The following is a 20,656-nucleotide window of genomic DNA, read 5'->3' on the forward strand; positions in this document are numbered from 1 at the left end:
CATCATCATCTTGTTTATTCATCAGGATAGTAATGTAACTTGCTTTTATCTTAGAACACTTTGAGTTTACTTTTCCCCTAACTGACATGAACGATATATAAAATTTTGATGTTCGTTGAAATTGATATTTTGGCCTCTAAGGCTTAACTCACAGCCAAGTTCACCCTTTTATTGAGCCTCCAGACCAGGCCTCTGTGACTTGTTATGGGATGAGGGTGGTGATAGTGTAGGCAGAGGATGGACCTAAAACTGGATATTTGAAACACTGAATGGGGGGGAGGGGTGTTTTCTTGGTGACTTATATATAAGCCTTGACAAGAGCACCTTTGGGCTAAACTAACACATCCATAACACATGCCTCAGGATGTATCAGGCATGAGGCGTTAATGAAACTGAAGATCCACTCATTCAGGCTTATTTATTGTATCATCCCCAAGACACCCAGGAATCATGACTCTTCAAAGAAAGGTGTGGATGAGGAACATCATAGGAGAGCATGCTGTAGGTTGACTTGTGAGGCCACTGAGAAGGGAGTCAAGACAGAAAGGCCCTGAAACGTGTACCCCAAAAGTAACTCGGACATATATCTATCATTTGGCATCTGCAGGTCTATGTAACTGGGAATACAGGCCTTTACAGAGAAATGGATCTTTGGGCCTGGAAACAGGAAATACATGATATTTGCCACCAAAAATAACAGAGTAGAACAGGAATCCCGAGAGTTTCTAGGCCTTCCCATATCAGGAAATTGTGAGGAGACAATATGCATTAAAACATTATAAGGGTGGGGCAGGGCTTATATGGGAAACTCTCTGCACCTTCCTTGCGTGAAATGGTTCTAAAAAAAATAAAGTCGTTTAAAAAAAATGTAAGTTTTCTTAATCATTGTGATTTTTGTCTGATCATTTTTATCACGACTCTGTCCTACAGTGAGTAACAGTAAAATTCTTAAATGAAAAGTGTCTCCTGTGCTTGTTTCTAGGGAAGTAGGAGCTGAGGAGATAATATCCTCCTCATTATAGAGCCAGCGAACACTAGAGAAGATGCTAATGATATTAAAGAGAATGATTGATAAGGCTGAAGCCCTTGGACCTGTATAGCAGGGAAGAAATGAACACAAGGAAAATCAGCCTAGCATCAAGGACTGACCTTGAGAAATTAATGGTCTGGAACCCCTGTGGTTTTCAATTATACTGAAGTATAAACTCAGAAGAAAGCAAGAGAAATGCAAGCTAAACAAGAAATGACCACCACTTCTTGATTCCTACAGTCTAATTGCATTACTCTACTCCCAAAATTACAGTCAAGGTATAAGTCAAGGTAGCCAAAGACCCCCTCAAAAAACTGTCTTTGTAATAAATAAAAATGCTCTAAGTGTATTTTAGTTATGATATAATGATTAATATTATTCAAATAAATGGTTCTAGAAAAATCTATATGACTGTTAGTGTAAAAGCATTCTACTCAACTGGAAATTAATGCAAGCTTAAACTTTACACTGAATTTTCAGAGATTTTTAAACTAATTTTCATGTTATGTTGATCTGTGAAGAAATTTAAAATTTTAGTAATTTCACAAATTACTTAAAACATTTGATTTTTCAAAAAAATATAAAGTATCCTGCTTTGATGAACCATATGCTGTGTAGTTTTTTATTGGCAAATCCAGAAATTTTTCTATCAAAGGCTTTCTATTGACAAATGCAATCCAATCTACTATTTATTGTATTTTGGCTGGCCTTTGGGGTTATCATTTCCTTATTTATTATACACCATGCACACCTATCATAGTTCATCCTGCACTCTGCTTAATATGGTTATCATTTGATGAAGTTTCCTGGGGAATTGGGTTGCTCAGTCTGGCTGTTACTTTTGCCCTCTTATGAATAATTCCTTGAAATGAAGTATTTTCTCACATTTAGTGTTTCTTTTGCACTGCTTTGTTAAATTACCCCAGTGCCTTTAATGCAGAAACTCAAAGAAGAAATGCTTATCTATATTTTGTTCCATTAATGTTTAAAAAAGAATGAAGACAAGTTCTATAAAGATTGCCACAAGTTTAATACAACATAATCATATATATAGCTTAATTATACATTTATTATTTTGAAGCCAACAAAACACTATTTTTATGTAAATATATAAAATATATATATTTTAAATACTTAATGATCTAGAGTAATTTCTGTGCATCTCAGTATAAACTGTGGCTTAATATGAAGCTTTGCTAGAGAGGAGGCCTTGATTATCCTGTGGTAGGTTTCCTAATCCTCCCTAATAAATCCATAGGCATCTCAGAATCAGATCTATACTAACTCCAAAGGACAAAAAGAAACAGGTTACTAATTTTCAAAAACTACTTATGGAGAACCATCAATGTGTTTGACCCTATTAGATGGCCCAATAAACAGAGAAATCATTTCACAGGACGTTTTTTTGAGTGCCTACTGTGTACCTTGCACAAAGTGCTAGGTGCTGGGGATAAGGTGAGTAAAACATGGCCCCTACCCACAAACAACTCACTAGTTAGCTGGGGAACTAGGTAGAAATGCAAATCACAATATACAATATGACATGTGCTACATTAGAGGTTTACTATGTTATGGTATCTCAGAAGAAAATAGAATAATTTTGCTGGTGATGAAAGGGTGCTTATGGGACACTGCCAAGAGAAAAACTGAGCTGGAATTTTGTAGACACAAAGAGATGGGAAGGAAGGGGGAGTGGAGAGAAGGGAGCAAGTGGAAGAGAAGTAGAACGTGAGGAGGGAAGCAGAGAGCAAGAAAGAGAGAGAGGGAGGAAGGCTGAAGGATCCTGCCGGCAGAGAGAAATCCTAACAAGGATATGGAGACACAAGTGGGCATAAACGTTTAGGACTCCCTGAGAGGTGCAGCCAGAGAATAAAGGTTGGAACAGTGAGCGGTGTCCCGGGTACTAGAGGGTAGGTTGAAAGAGTTGATTGGGATCAGATTAAAAGGCCCTTGGTGCCATGGTAGACTTTGGACTTTATCTTAAAGCAACGAAGAGCTAACAAACGTTTTTAAACAGATAAATATGAAATTGAGGGATTTTTTTGTGTGTGTGTGGTTATTGTGTTTTGTTTCTGTGTTGTTATGTCTTGGATGGTGCTATTTAGATGCATGTTTTAGAAAGTTACTTTGGGAGTAGTATGGGAGGTAGAGTATGTTCTATAGTGCCTCTGCTACTAAGAGAATTGAGTCAGATATTAAAAAGTAACTACCCAGAGAGGAGAGGATTGAAACTACTGTCAGTGACGATAGAAATGGAAAATAATTATCAGCTGTTGCCTCGAGAGGTGAGGTAGCGTGGTGGCAGACTCTGGAACAAGCGGCTTAAATTGGATTCCGTGATTTCCAGTTATTGATGGCATAAACTTCTGCTAGTTCCTTAAATTCTCTATGACTCAGTTTCTTTATCTGTAAAAGAATAATAAAAATAATATCTACCTCATAAGGTTGTTAGGAGTATTAAATGAGTTAACATATTTAAAGTACTTAGAATAAATAGTACCTGACACATAGTGATTGTCATTTGTGTTCATGATTATTAGTATCATCTATTCAGAGGAGAAATAAATCTCATACTTTCGGAATGGAGGAAAAAGAGAGCATTTAATTTGAAATGTAAGGTGTAGGAAAAATGCCAAAAGGCAAAGACTATAAGAATTCAGAGCGTATTCTAGGTGGAGGGAATAGCAAGAGCAGAGGCTCAGAAAGGATGTTCAGTTTCCAGCAAAAGGTTCAGAGGGTCATGTTTCAGTGGAAAAAAAATTATTTTTTATCTGAGGGCCTAAAAGCAAGCAAGAGCCAACCTTGTCCTTAACTCAACAGTTTCCCTACATATTAATAAAAGACTACTAAATGGGATGCCTGGGTGGCTCAGTTCTTAAGCATCTGCCTTTGGCTCAGGTCATGATCTCTAGGTCCTGGAATGGAGCTCCACATCTGGCTTCCTGCTCAGTGGTGAGTCTGCTGCTCCCTCCCCCTCTGCCCCTCACCCCCGCTCATGTGCTCATGCTCTCTCTCTCTCAAATAAAATCTTTATAAAAATAAATAAATAAATAAATGACCGCTAAAATTTATCACCCATCTGTGACACCTTTGAGAGCTAAAAGAGGAGTAAAAATGATAAAAATCAAGTAAATTCATATTTATTTTAATATATTTTTAATACTTGAAGTATTTATGTATTGACCAAAAAGGTGTTTTATTCAAAAATTATTTTCAGGGGCGCCTGGGTGTCTCAGTCATTGAGCGTCTGCCTTCTGCTCAGGTCATGATCCCAGGGTCCTGGGATTGAGCCTCGCATTGGGCTCCCTGCTCTGAGGGGAGCCTGCTTCTCCCTCTCCCACTCCCCCTGCTTGTGTTCCCTCTCTCGTTGTCTCTCTCTCTGTCAAATAAATAAAATAAAATCTTTAAAAAAAATTATTTTCAAATATGTTTTTCTAGGAAAAAAACAATATGTATGTATACATTAAAGGAAATTTTAAAATTTTTATAATGATTATCTGAACATTTAAAAATGAGTTAAGCACAATTATAACAAAAGAAAATTATAGATTAATATCTCCATTGGCATAAAAGTCCTGTATAAGATATGAGCAAGTTTAATACAGGACATATAAAAAGTATAATACATCAAGACCAAGCGAGGTTTATTCCACAAATGCAAGACTGTTTAACATTTAAAATTCAATCAGTGTAACTCACTGAAAAAGAAAATATAGATATCTCAATAGATGCAGGTATGATCAAGAAAAAAAAAATCTCTTGGGGCGCCTGGGTGGCTCAGTTGGTTAAGAGACTGCCTTCGGCTCAGGTCATGATCCTGGAGTCCCGGAATCGAGTCCCACATCGGGCTCCCTGCTCGGCAGGGAGTCTGCTTCTCCCTCTGACCCTCCTCCCTCTCATGCTCTCTGTCTCTCATTCTCTGTCTCTCAAATAAATAAATAAAATCTTAAAAAAAAAAAAATCTCTCAACAAACTACAGTTGACCTTTGAACAATGCAGAGGTTAGGGGCCCCAACCTCCAGTGCATTCAAAAATCCTCATATAACTCGGACTCCCCATAAACTTAACTACTAATAGCCTACTGTTAACCAGAAGCCTTACCCAAAAACGTAGTTAACACATATTTTGTATATGTATTATATACTGTATTCTTACAATAAAGCAAGGTAGAGAAAAGAAAATGTTATTAAGGAAATAAGAAGGAGAAAATACATTTAGAGTACTGTACTGTAGTTATAAAAGAATCTGTGTATAAGTGGATTCGTGCAGTTCAAACCCATGTTGTTAAAAGATCAACTGTAGGAAGAGAACTACTTTTTTTTTTTTTAAGATTTTATTTATTTATTTGAGAGAGAGACCACAAGCGGGGGGGGAATGGCAGGTAGAGGGAGAAGCAGGCTCCCCGGGGAGCCTGAGCAGGGACCCCCATTCGGGGCTCAATCCCAGGACCCCGGATCATGACCTAAGTTGAAGGCAGAAGCTTAACTGACTGAGCCACCCAGGCACCTCAAAAATCTATATCTTTTGATTCCCCCCAAAATTAACTGCTAATAGCCTACTGTTGACCAGAAGCCTTACTGATAACATAAATTGTCGATTAACACATATTTTGTATGTTGTTTGTATTACATACCATATTCTTACAATAAAAGTAAGCTAGAGAAAAGAAAATGTTATTAAGCAAATCATGAGGAAGAGAAAATACATTCACAGTGCTGTATTGTATTTATTGAGAAAAATCCATATATAAGTGGGATTCAAAACCCTGTTGTTCAAGCCTCAACTTTGTTTTTAGTAACTACAACTTCTAAGCACTTCAAAAGCTGAACTTCTGGGGACTCTATTTATTGATTACTTTGTTTTCATATTTCCAAGTAATTTTGAACACTTACAAGTGAGTTCAATATTATTGTATTGCACTTTGGTTTACAAAGAACTTCTTTAAGGGTTCAAACATTTCTAAACTTTGATGAGTGGCAAAGAGAGAAAGCACCTACTTCTACACTGAATCTGAATTATTTTTTATTTCAACATCAAGCTTGTAAAATATATATGTATATATAGTTCAGTTACTCTAATTGCATGTATGTATAAAATATTTATAAAATTTGGCAACTCTAGCTTCCATTTCAGTTATTAGATCATCATAGCCCTTTTAAGATGCATTTATGAATTTCGTAGGTACCACAACCAATACAACAGGCACATTTATTCAATGTATATTTCTTAATTTAGTAGAACATTATTTTTACCATGTTTTTACAAGGTTCTCATCACAACTTGAATTCATTTTATTACTGTATAAAGCAAATAATTTTATCTCAATGTTGAACTTTCAAAATAAATTTATGATGGCTTTAACAATAGTGTCAGATGTTTTATCTTGGCAAAATGAACTCTATATAGTTTTACTTTTTTTCCCCACGATTTGTATGGGGATAAAAAGCAACCATTTTTAACTGGCTGGTGTTCTATTTGTTGTTTTTGTTTTTTTTTTTAAGATTTTATTTATTTATTTGAGAGAGAGAGAATGAGATAGAGAGAGAGCAAAAGGGGGGGAGCGGGAGAGGGAGAAGCAGACTCCCCGCTGAGCAGGGGAGCCCGACGTGGGACTCGATCCCAGGACTCCAGGATCATGACCTGAGCCGAAGGCAGTCGCTTAACCAACTGAACCACCCAGGCGCCCTGGTGTTCTATTTGTAGCATCTGATATGTTATAAGAGTCTCATCATTTAACCATCTGTGAAGTGATTCTGTTAAAGGAACCAATAAAATAATAGTTCTTGTTTCACTTTTGTAGGGTCATAAGAAAACTTGGAATCTAAAATGAAGTCCTTTGACCCAAATGGAAAGTTGTGCTTTACAGAGTGACATGTAAATAGCTTTCTGCAGCTGTTAGTTAAATCATGATCTCCAGGCACAACCATCTTAAAATAACAGTAACTTCTGAAGTGGATATTTTCCGGTTTTCAGGTGGGCAGCCCTTATGGCCCTCCTGTTGGATGGGGAATTTTAACATTTTTGCAAATTACCCCATCATTAGCTTTCCTGAGAAACAGAAACTCAATACTTAGTTTTTCATGAAATAGTCTGGGCTTTTAGCTCATTACTGCCAAGAGTTTATTGTGATTAAAAAAAAAAAAAGCATTGATAACAAAATAAAACAAAAGTTTGAAGATTTATACATAGGATACTGGCAAAACTGTGGAAGCAAGAGTATTCCATCATTACAATACTTCTACATTATGGTAACCAGCTTCTATTTCCTGCACATATCTCATAGACACCTAATCTGTAATTAGCACATTTCCTAAAGATCCTTCTGACTAGCAGCCTGGAAGTTTGTTACATCTTGAAACCTGCAGCATGGGCCATGGCATAATTGGCTAGAACGCCAAATAGACTGCAGGGACAACTATGTTGAATACATCTTCCTCCACCCCCAAGACTAGGAGGATTTAACTGTTCTTAGCCACTTGAGTCCAAGTGCATATCATTTTATCAATTAAGACTCTGCATACTGTCCTGAACAGCTATTCTTATTTTGCATTTTAAAAGATTCTGGAATAGAAAGGTAAGATTATCTTTCATTGTTTTTATATGTGTTAAGGTGAGAATTCTTTTTCCTGCATACTACTCTCACACTTCTACATGAAACTATAGCAAAAATTGCAAGTACAAAATAAAGGCACATCATATTGATCCTCACTTATTATAATACAATACTTAATACTACTTGTTTAAATCAGGAAAAAAATTTAAATGGGGATTGCCTCAGGCAAACTGAGACATATAGAAACCATACAGCAGGGCGCCTGGGTGGCTCAGTTGTTAAGCGTCTGCCTTCGGCTCAGGTCATGATCCCAGGGTCCTGGGATCGAGTCCCACATCGGGCTCCCTGCTCCGCGGGAAGCCTGCTTCTCGCTCTCCCACTCCCCCTGCTTGTGTTCCTGCTCTCGCTGTCTCTCTCTCTGTCAAATAAATAAATAAAATCTTTAAAAAAAAAAAAAAAAAAGAAACCATACAGCAGTTTAAATTCATGGTGAAAATAAATTCAATTCAAAGCCACAGGTACTTGTTGAGGACCTACTAACCCCAAGAACCTTTGCTATGAGCTGAAAGGAAATACAAATAGGAATTAAGCCAATTCCTTCCTCTTACCTTTAGAAAGGACATATATACAAAGGATTTACATTCAGAGTAGAATGGTATGACATTTTCTGGAAAATTAAGGAAGTGAGACTCCTACATTGAAGAAAATAACTGATGGTATTTGTTTCTAATGATAAAACTTGAGCTTTTAAGTAAAAATGAGAATTGGGAAGCTCGACAGTTTCCCAATACTTAAGGGTTTTCTGATGAGATTGATGGTGATTGTGAAATATGTCAACATTTCAAAGACCTACATAACTCAGTGAATCATTACTTTCTAAATGACAAACGTGTAAGTAATTTTACAAAACCATGCATGGCCATTCAAATTGCAAAACAGACCAATGGATTTTAATATAACAGTTTGAACATTTTATTGATATGGTTTCCAATTCCACATTACAACTAACCTTTAATACGCAACACTTTGCTAAGTTTTGGTTTAGTATACAAAAAAATAAAGTATTCAGAGTTTTCTGAAAAGACTATCACAACATGCCCTTCTTTTTCCAACCATGTATCTGTGTAAGGCTGAATTTTCTTCTTGTGCTTTAACCAAAATAGCTAATCACAACAGACTGAGCACAAAAGAGGTTATGATAATCCAGCTGTCTTCTTTTAAATCAGGCATTAAAGAGATTTGCAAAAATGTGAGACAATGTCACTTTTCTCATAAATTGTTCTATTTTAGAAATTTGTTTTCATTACAATGTTATTTACATTGACATGTATTATTTCTATTTTTAAAGGAGTTAATAAATAAAGATTGCCTTAAATAATACAATTGAATTCAATTTCATAACACTGGGGCTTTTGAGAAAACAGGGGAAAGATTATAGCAGTAATGATCGGGAAAGTTTTTCACAAAAGACCTGGTATTCCAGTTAGACTCTGAGAAGTGGCTTGTATTTTAATAGTAAGTATTTTTAAAAGAATGAAAGGTCACAAGTAAAGGCATAGAAACAGAAAAGCACCTGATAGTCTCGGGTAATAATGAGTGATGAGTTCAGTTTGCTAAAATATGAGGAAGACACCATTCCTTCCTGCTTCTCTTCTTACCCCTCTAACCATTGCTTTTGTCTCTTTTTTGTCCTTTCTTCCTTCTCACTCCATAAATATTGATGCTTCCAATGGTCTTATCCTTGGATATCTCTTCTCATTCTAACTGTCCCTCACAAATTGCATCCATCTCCAAGACTGCAACTTCACTTCTTGGCTTCAGATCCCAGATATTCATCTTACCTTTCCTCCCAAGCTCCAGAGCTATACGTTCTCGACATCTGAAAGGCAACTGAACTCATGTGGAATAAATGTCTTCCTTGAAACCACTGTCTCTCCTGCATCCCCTTTCTTGGCATGTTCCATTCAGGAGGAGCTCAGGTCAAAACAGCAGATCCCCCCCACTCTCCACTCTCAACTTCCTCCCCCATATTCATTCAATCCATCCCACTGTTTCACCTTTTTCTTTTTATACTACTGCACTATTTTCCTTCCCCTTTTTGATATTAAGATATAATTAACACAACACTATATTAATTCAGGTGTACAACATAGTGATTTGATATTTGCATATATTGTGAAATGACCACCACAATAAATCTAGTTAACATCCATCAGCACACATAATGACAAATCTTTTTAGTGATAAAACTTTTAAGATCTACTCTCTTAGCAACTTTCAAATACAGTATTGTTAACTATAGTCACCATGCTGTACATTACACTTGTGATTTATTTATTTTATAACTAGAAGTTTGTACCTTTTGACTACTTTCTTAGTTCTGTCACTAGTCTTACAATCTTTCATTCCATCCTCCATATTGCTGCCAAAGTCAATAGTACAAAAGCAACACGTATAATATAATCATGTTGTTTCCCTGTTTTGAAACCCTTTTGTGGCCCCTACCAGGAACTCTTAGCATCTTAGTGGAACATAAAATGCCAACCATCATCTGGCCCTTGATTACTTTTCCATCCTTAATGCTTGGCAAGGACCCTCCTCAACCCATAGCATATTCTTTGCTTCTGCCATATCAAAGAGCTTGCAGTTCTCCAGATGTTTCCAGGTTGTTTTACTTTGCCATGTACTTGTTCAGGTACTTTCTCTTCCGGGAATGCCCTTCCCTGCTCCATCAACAAAGATTACCAAGTCACCTTTTATGATTGTTCTCATGATTTCTTTTAAGAATCGTTCTCTTTACATTGAGTTAAATAATATTATTTATTCTCTCTTTTAATAATAACATTTTAAAAGTGATTGTTAGAATTTAAAATGTTTTTGAAACTATCCTTAATTGATTTACCCTCTCCACAGCAAAAAGAATACCACTGTAGGAAGCACTTTGCACAAGCTCATGTTGTTTTAAATAAGAAGCAAAAAAAATTTCAATATTTAGTGGAAAGAAGCCAATAGGCTTTTTCTTCTAACATTCCAACCTATAAACTGGCAAACAAGAGCTAAGATTTATAAAACATACGTTCAATATCCAAATGTATATTGTGTCCCTTAAAAACTTGTTTCACAAATGATTTTATATTGCTGGAATTCCTTGAATATTCAAATTTAATTTTGGTAGATTTGACATTCTTTTATATCTCAGAAGATATTTTGTTTTGAGAGGTTTTTTTTTTCTCAAGCAGAGCTAAATTTCTAGTCTTTCATATTAACATAGCTATTCATTCACAGTTCACTTTAAAAAGGATTAAAATGCTTAAGCAGGAACATCATAGCTGTATTTGCCATCCCCTGAATTCAAGTGATATCAGAGGTACAGATAAGCCTGCCAGAGACTTGCTTCATCACTGGGCTCAAGTCCCCAAAATCAGTGAGCCCTTGTAGCTTTCTGTGAAAAATACAAAAACTTGAAAAGGTGTTTTATGAAGTCAATTTGAAAAAAATGAAACATGCTTAGTTTTATACAGTATCTTCAGTTAAATGGTTCACCTACATCTAACATTGCGTATGAACTCCTAATAATCTGAACCTTTGAACTTCATTAAGACATTTCCAATTCTACCACTAAAAAATAATCTAATAGGAAGAATTTTGTCAAAAGAAACTGATAATAAGTGATACCAGCAAGGATCTTGTTCTTATAGCCTCATTGTGCTTTGCTTTTTTGGTCTTGAAGGCAGAATGCTGGCACAATACTCTTAATAAGATGCCTAGGGACTATGTCAATTTAAAAATTGCCTAAACACAGAGCTAGAAATAACTTGTTTAAGATTTTAAAGAACAAAATTCAACTGAGTAAATGTTAAAGATCTTATTGGCTTTATTCAGCGATTCATGAGTCAGACAGCACCCAATCTAGCAGATAGAAAGGAGCTCCAAAGAGCTGAACAAAATGAAAGACTTCCTAGGCAGAAAAGAGCAGAAACAAGAAAGTTATACTAGGCCAAAAGTGGATTGGTTATTGCAAGATTATTTTCCTTTAGGGGATGGTAGTGATCTATCAGGCAGATTACCTAACTAATGCTGATCAGTTAACTTCTGGCTGACTGGTTGAAGATTCTGTTTTTGGGAACCCTAAAACTGAATTATGTGTTTGGTGACATGGAGGTTAGCATGAGCGACTCCATTTTGAGCCTGTTTTCTTGTTTTTAATAAAACAAATTTGGATGGAAATATATATATACATATATAATTTACTGAGGAGATGCAGAATGTACACAGCTTTTATACTTATGTCAAGAAGACATTACCCCAGTTATAGAAATGACAGGTCTCACATTTACTTACCAATATAGACTTCAGGGTCTATCACATTCATTTTAAGAGCAGAAATAATCATCAAAAAGGCAGGGGAAGCATCACTTATTTGCTATTCAGGTGATTCACTGACATGAGATTTTTCATAGGTTTATAATGTTGGCGATGCTTTTCAGTGCCTTGTAAGCACCATCTGCATGAAAGCAGCGTGGTGGGTTTTTTTTAAAGGGCTTAAAGAGGGAGGCAAGAAATAAGTAATGGAGTCAAGACAGCTAGGAATTAGAAAAGAATAAAAGAGATGTGAAAACCACCTGAGAAATCAGCCAGCATTTGTGGAAAGAATATAGGATTATAGAAGTTCGGGTCCCAAATGTTGAGAATGAGAAAAATCAAAATTTAATGAAGCAAAAGTTTTATGACAGAGTGATGAGATCTCTGACAAATCAAATTTTTCCCCATTTATTTTTCTGTTTAAAAGATTCTGTTTCATTGAAGCTGTGTTGTCAGTTTAGTAGGGATGGGAGACCAAATGGCAATGGTAATACTGTATTCCCCCCTCATCCACAGAGGACACGTTCCAAGACCCCCAGTTGATGCTTGAAACCACAGAGAGTACTGAACCCTATAGAAACTATGGGGTTTTTTTCCTATACATACCTACCTAGGATAAAGTTTAATTTATAAATTAAGCACAGCAAGAGATTAACAACAATAAATCATAATAAAATAGAACAATTATAACAATATACTATAATAAAAGTTGTGTGAATGTGGTTTCTCTCTCTCTCACAATATCTTACTGAACTATACTCACCCTTCTCCTATGATGTGAGATGATAAAATGCCTACATGATGAGATGAAAGTGAAGTGAACGACACAGACATTGTGATGTAGCGTTAGGCTGCTATTGTCTGGCCATAGGTCAGCAGGAGGATCATCTGCTTTGGGACTGCGGGTAACTGAAACCGTGGAAACTAAATGTAGATAAGGGGGAACCAGTGTACTTTTAAACAGGACAGAAATCTCTTAGCTTCAGAAATAAAAGGGAGGAGGCTGTCCCATCTCTCTGAGAGAGTAGATGCAAGACCATCCTGAAGAGATTTTGATTTTCTACCTTCTGCTCCCCATTTAGAGACACATCATACCTGCTTTATGTAAAGATGACATCTTAAAGCTGAAATTTGGAAGCAGAAGAATTGGCTTTTATAGTTAATGCATCGTGCTACAAAAGTGGATTTACACCTCCTTTTGGATGGCTTGGAAACTGTCAATGCAAGCCATGGAAAGAAGGCATAGCGCCTAGAAAGATGGAGGCTAAGAGCCAAATTCCAGGAAATCAAGGACTGTGTACAGTGTTGGGTTAAAGTGAGCCATAAATGGAAGACTTTCTTCTCCCCTCCCTCCCTCCCTCCACTCTCCGATTTGTGTATGGAGGTGGGGATGGGGAGCATGTGTCTGCATGCACACATACATCTTAATGTACATATATTTTAGGAGCTGATTCCTTTTTTAAATAAAAAGTTTGCTTCAAAGTATCCTCTTGAAATGTAGTTATAATTCAGTTTGCTTTAACTCTTAAAATAGGCTTTATAATGAAATTATAGCAAAAATGGAGAGAGTTTGCAATCATGGAAAAGGCACTGGAGTGCAGGTCAAAAGATCTGGGTTCCAGTCCCGCCTTTCCCAAATTCATGTGACTGTTAGCTTGACTATCTGAACCTCAGGTTGCACATCTGGGGAATGAAAGGACTGGACTCGAATGATCTCTGAGGCTTCCTCCAACTCTGACATTTGATTGTTCTGTGAAGTCTGGGTTAACCAGAGAGGCATCCTTTGTATAGCATGTTAACATCTGATAGAGGCATACCCAAAGGGTAAGAGCAGGAAGGGACAAAACCAACTTCTGAAATATTGAAATTGTCCCCTCAACAAATGAGTAGCTAGCTTGCTTTGTAACAAAGCAGGAACAAAAAGGATCACATTAATAGCCACACGTGGTTTTTTATAAGCGAACAGGGCTAAAGGTAGCAAAGCCAAAGAACACACACCTAAGGTCACTAAAAGACAAATACCAACATGTATGTGACGCTGCCCTTATTAAATCTTTCAGGTGAAATAGATAATGCAAATAAACTTTAGATATCAAATAATGCAATTATAACATAGTAATGAACCTAGTGAGACGCAAACAAGAGAACTGTATTTTGACAGATCTGCTTGTGCATGTTTACTTGGCTTGATCACTTACTGGCAATGTGTACTTGGGGAAGTTAATTATGTGTTTGTTGTGGAAAACTTGGAAAATGTCAAAGAATTTTTAAAAAGCTTTAATGCATGGAATTCTGGAAAATGTAGTTTTAGCTTTCCAACCTTTGTAGTAAAGGAAAATAAGCCAGAACAGGTGCATCTATATTTGTCATGTTTATCATCTTTACCTAAAACATCATCCTAAACACATATGCTAAAGACACTTCCTTTAAGAGCACAAACAGACAGAAACATTCGTCATCAGGTTTATTAATCAATATTATTTTGGAAGTTCCGCTAAATGCAATAAAAAAAGTTAAATGATTATTTATAACATCACTGGAATAGAAAAAAATGCAGGGCTGATGATTCAGTTGTACATCTAAAAAAACTCCAAATTGCAGGTTTTTTTGTTTATTTATTTATTTATTTAATTTTATTATGTTATGTTAGTCACCATACAATACATAATTAGTTTTCGATGTAGTGATCCACGATCCATTGTTTTCGTATAACACCCAGTGCTCCATGCAATACGTGCCCTCCTTAATACCCATCACCGGGCTAACCCATCCCCCCACCCTCCTCCCCTCTAAAACCCTGTTTGTTTCTCAGAGTCCATAGTCTCTCATGGTTCATCTCTCCCACCAAATTGCAGTTTTAAAGTAATAAAATAAAAAACAAATAATTTGATAATTAGATCAGTTACTCAGATAAATATATATTTAAAAATCTTTAACTTTTTCTTTACTGGCAATAAACAGACATCAAATGGAAAAAAGCAAACACACATAAAAACAGTAAAGAATTAAGTTAAACAGGAAAATATAGAACCTAAATGTTAAAAAAACAAAACCCCAAAAATCTATACTAACTTACTGAAGGGCCCAAAGGCAAAGCAAATAACAGAACATGTTCTGGGTTGGGAATCTTAATATCAGAAAAATATCAAGCCTCTAGGAAAAGTAATAAATTCAATGAAAAAAATCTAACAGCTTTATTGAGGTATAATTAAATACAGTAAACTATACATATTTAAATATGCAATTTGAGATACATACACATGGTCATACACCTATAAAACTATTAGCACAATCAAGATAATTAACATATCCATCACTCTCAGAAGTATCCTCTTGCCCCTTTGTAATCCTGCCCCCTCACCGCTTTCTCCCCCTGCCCCATTTCCAGGCACTTACCGATCTACTTTCTGTTACTATAGATTAGTTTGCATTTTCTCAATATTTATGTAAATAGAAACTTATGTGTTCTCCTTTTTGTTTCGCTTCTCTCACTGAAAGTAGTTATTTTGAGATTCATCCATGCCATCCATATGGCATGGATATACCATAATTTATTTGTCTTTTCACCTGTTCATAGAAATCTGGGTTAATTTCAGTTTTGAGTTTTTACAAATAAAGCTGTTGGGAGCATCTGTGTCTGAGAGTTTGTACGGACATGTTTTTGTTCTTGGAACTTAAAAGTCACCAGAAGAAAACAAGAAAAATCTTGATGATTTTAAAGCTTTGGGGTTTTCATTTAGGTCTATGTTCTATCTTGAATTAATTCCTTTGTATGATATAAGGTAAGAGGTAGGAATTGAAGTTCATTTTTAAAGATTTTTTATTTATTTGTCAGAGAGAGAGAGCACAAGCAGGGGGAGTGGCAGGCAGAGGGAGAGGCAGGCTCCCCGCTGAGCAAGAAGCCTGATGCTGGACTCCATCCCGGGACCCTGGGATCACGACTTGAACCGAAGGCAGACTTCAACGGACTGAGCCACCCAGGAACCCCTGAAGTTCATTTTTTGCATGTGGATATCAAATTGTTCCAGCACCATTTGTTGAAAAGACAAGAAAAGTCAGTCCTCTTTTGCACATGTGTTGAAAATCAATTGACCGTATATTTTTAAATTTATTTCTGAAATCTCCAATCTGTTTCTTTAATATTTTTGTCGATTTTGATGCTAATATCATACTGATCTGATTATTGTAGCTTTGCAATAAGTCTTAAAATTGGTAGTATAAGGCTCTCAACTTTGTTCTTTTTCAAAGTTGTTTTGACTAATACAGGTTTTTTTGTATTTTCATGTTTATTTTTGAATAGCTAGTCCTTATCTCAAAAAAACTTGCTGGTATCTTGACTGGAGTTGCATGGAATTTATAAATCAGTTTGGAAAGAACTGAAAATACTAAGCCTTCGAATTTATCAATACAGTATATCTCATTTATGTAAATTAACAGATTTTGAATCTTCTATACTTTCTCTCTGCAATGTTTTGAGCTTTTCTGGGTATAGGACTCTTTCATATTTTGATTCTAATGTAAATGGCATTGCTTTACTAAAATTTATTACTATTCCAATTTCTAATTATTTGTTGCTATATAGAAATACCATTGACTTTCAAATATTGATCATGTATTCTTTTTTTTTTAAAGATTTTATTTATTTATTTGACAGATAGAGACATAGTGAGAGAGGGAACACAAGCAGGGGGAGTGGGAGAGGGAGAAGCAGGCTTCCCGTGGAGCAGGGAGCCTGATGTGGGGCTCGATCCCAGGACTCTTGGACCATGACCTGAGCCGAAGGCAGAGGCTTAAGGACTGAGCCACCCAAGCGCCCCTTTAACCTGGTTAAATTTATATATTATTTGTTCTAACAGCTTTTTTTTAATGGAATCCACTGAATTTTTTACGTAAACTATTATGTTATGTGCAAATAAAAGTTTTTATTTCTTCCTTCCAAATAAGATGAATTTTTTCCCCTTTGCCTTATTGCCCTGGCTAGAACCTCTAATACAATGTTGACTAGAGGCAATACAAGCAAACATTCTTGTATTGTTTCTCATCTTTGGAGAAAGTAATTCAATTTTTCATCGTTAAATATGTTGTTAGCTGCAGGTTTTTTGAAAATGTCTATTATTAGGGTGTAGAAGCTCATTTTTATTCCTAGTTCACTGAGAATTTTAATCAGTATGGATTTTGTCACAGGCCTTTTTCTGTGTTTGCTCAGATAATCATGTTTTTTCAAAAAATCTCTTTATATGGTGAAGTACATTGATTTTTGAATGCTAAACAAGTCTGGCATTCCTGGAATAAACCCCACTTGGTCAAAATATATTATCCTTTTTACACATTTTTTCATTTGATTTGCTAAAGTTTTGTTAATCTTTGTATCTATACTTAGAGCAATATTGATTTGTATATTTTTCCCTTTTAATGACTTTATATGGTTTTGGTATCAGGTAATGCTAGCATTGTAGAATTATTTGGGAATTATTCCATCTTCTTCAATTTTTTTGAATAATTTTGATAGAATTGGGTTTTTTCTTCCTTAAATATTTGGTAGAATTTACTAATGAGGACATCTGAGCCTAGAAAATATCTGTCAGAAAGTTTTAAATTACAATTTCAATTTACTAGATGTAGGACTATTCAGGTTATCCATTTGTTCTTCAGTCAACTTTGCTATTTAAGCTGTAAAATTCATTGGCATAAAGTCATTCATAATATTCTCTTATTTTTTTTTTAATATTGGTAGCATTTGTAGTGATTTACCTCTCATTCCTGGTATGGTAATTTGTGTTCTCTCTCTCCCTCATTCCCTCTCCCCCTCCATCTCCCTCTCCTTCCTGATCTGTCTGGCTAGAGGATTATCAATTTCATTGTCTCAAAGAACTGTCTTTGGATTTTCACTGATTTTATCTCTTATTTTTCTGTTTTCTATCTGACTGGTTTCCCTACTCTGATCTTTATTATTTCCTTTTTGCAGTTTACTTTGGGTCTCATTTGTCCTTTTTTCTAGTACCTTATGATGTAAAACTGGTATCACTAATGCAATGATCTTTCTTCTTTTGTAATGTAGCATTTTAGTGCTATAGATTTTTCCCCCTAAGTAATGCTTTTGTTACATCCCACAAAGTTTGACATGCCACGTTTTCATTTTAGCTGGAAATAATTTTTAATTTCCCTTTTGATTTCTTACTGACCCATGGGTATGTAGATATATAATATTTAGTTTCCAAATATCTGGGATTGTCCCAGATTGTAATTGGTTTCTAATTTAATTCAATTAAGGTCAGAGAACAAATTTTGTATGACATAAATCATTTTAAATTTATTGGGATTTGTTTCATGGCCCAGAAGCATCTATCTTCATAAATTAACTCTTAATGGATCATAAACACAAATGAAAAACCTAAAATTATAAGACTTCTAGAAGAAAACATAGGAGATGTCTTGGCAATCTTGAGTTAGACAAATATTTCTTAGATACAATGCTAAAAGCTTGATTTATAAAAGAAAAATTAGTAAATTGAATTGTATCAACATTAAGAACTTCTCTTCAAAAGACACAAAGAATGAAAAGTCAAGTCACGGTCTGAACAAAAATATTTGCAAATAGCATATCTGACAAAGGACTTGTGAAGAAATATGTGAAGAAATCCCCAAAATTCAGTAATAAGAATAAAACAACCCAATAAAGACGGGCAAAATATTTGAACAGACACTTTATCAGATAGAATGTACAGATAGATGACAAATAAACACATGAAAAGATGCTTGACAACCTTAGCCATTGGGGAAATGCAAATTAAAACTACCTTGAAAGACTACTACACAACTATGACAATTTCTAAAATCAAAAACACTCACCATACCAAGTGCTGGAGAGGATATGGAGAAACTATAATTCTCATTCACTGTTGGTGGTAACGTGAAATGGTACACCATTTTGGAAAAGAATCTGGCAATATCTTAAGAAATTAAATATACATCAACCATGTGACCCAACTATTCCACTCCTAGGTATTTATCTGAAACAAATGAAAGGATATGTCCATACAAAGCTGTGTACATAAATGGCTATATCAGCTTTATTTGTAAAAGCCTCAAACTGGATAATCCAAAGCCCATCAGCTGATGATGAATAAACAGACTGTGATATATCCATTCAATGGATATACTACTCAACAATAAAGAGGAGTGAACTACCAGGGCACACACACAAAATAGATGAATCTCAAAATAATTAAGAAAGCCAACCCCCTCCCCCAAATATAGTGCATACAATATGATTCTACGTATATAAAATTCTAGAAAATGCAAACAAATCTTTGACAGAAAGCAGATCAGTAGTTTCTCGGGGGTGGAAGGGTAGGGAGAGGAAGGAAGAAGTGATTACAAAGGAGTACAAGGAAGCTTTTAGGGGTGGTGGATTTGTTATTTTAATTATGATGATTTCACGGGTGAATAGATGTCAAAAACATCAAACTGAACACTTGAAGTATGTGCAGCTTGTTGTATGCCAATTAGATGTCAATAAAGATGTTAAAAATTCTTACAAGTGCTACAACTAAAGTTCAATGCCGGCAACATGAATTTAATATTTATTATTTTATAAGTCATCCTTTAGGTGTTTCAATTCCAGAGAACATATTAATTTAATCAAAACTTTATTCTCTGAACAATGGCATTTATATGAAAACATTCATTAAAATTGGTTTTCTGATGTGAAATAAAAGACCCAAAATATTAAAAAAATATAAATTTGTTTTCGTCACTAATATTCACATAATATATCTAAAATTATAACCAGTTAAAAAGTGAACCATTAAATGAATTATTTCAACTTAGAACAATTCTTTCATTTCCTACCTACTTTACTCTGAATTGAAGCCTAAATCTTTATTCAATCTAAACTAAGATATATGCATTTTATTTCACCTTGAAATACTCTTCAAATAGTGACATTTTAATCAAATATTAATATTTATTTTTAATAAAAATTAAATACAAGTGCACTTTAAAGCCAAGAAGTCAAAAAAATACGAAAAAATGCAAAGCAAATCTAATTTGCTGCCTTCAGAAAACAACTTTTGCTTTTGTTTACTGAAATGATATTGTCTTAGAACACCTTTTATGCATCTACTCAGCTGGCTCTGCTTTGACATCACTCTAAAATTTTGGTGTACCTAGGGCTGCATTCTTTACCGACTACTCAATTCTTTCCTGAACTCCAGATGTGTGTATCTCATCACTTAAATGTGAAATAAAACTAGATATTCCATGAACCTAAACTAGATTTGTTAAATGTTACAGGCAGGACTTCTTATTCAAGATGATTATTCCCACGTTTGGTATTTCCAGACCAGACTTCTCTGACCTCAGGTTGAAATATTCCAATTCATACCTATTATTAACAATTGATATCTCATATATATCTCAAATATAACTTGTTCCAACCTGAACCCAATTCCCCACCCTCATCGTTCCTCACATAGTAAAGTGTACTATTGTTCAAACGAGTTGCCTATAATCTCAGTAAAGTGTACTATTGCTCAAAAGAGTTGCCTATAAATCCTTAGCAGATAGCAAGAAGTTCCAAAGAAAGATTATAGGTAATTACTATGTTTCTTTATGATGTCTGTTAAACATAATGAACAAATTTATAATGACATCATATTATTTCTTTGACATTCATTCAACATCTTTAACCATTTAAAATCAATTCACTT

General features: G+C 35.1%; 1 long non-coding RNA gene across 1 annotated transcript in view; it reads left to right on the plus strand.

The window, feature by feature from the left end:
* The window catches only part of LOC115943400 (uncharacterized), a 438,133-nt gene that overhangs the window by 239,868 nt on the left and 177,609 nt on the right, over window positions 1–20,656 (plus strand). The window lies entirely within an intron of this gene.

Source organism: Leptonychotes weddellii, chromosome 2 (genome assembly GCF_054177405.1).
Source record: "Leptonychotes weddellii isolate Sample4059 chromosome 2, ASM5417740v2, whole genome shotgun sequence".
Classification (NCBI taxonomy): domain Eukaryota; kingdom Metazoa; phylum Chordata; class Mammalia; order Carnivora; family Phocidae; genus Leptonychotes; species Leptonychotes weddellii.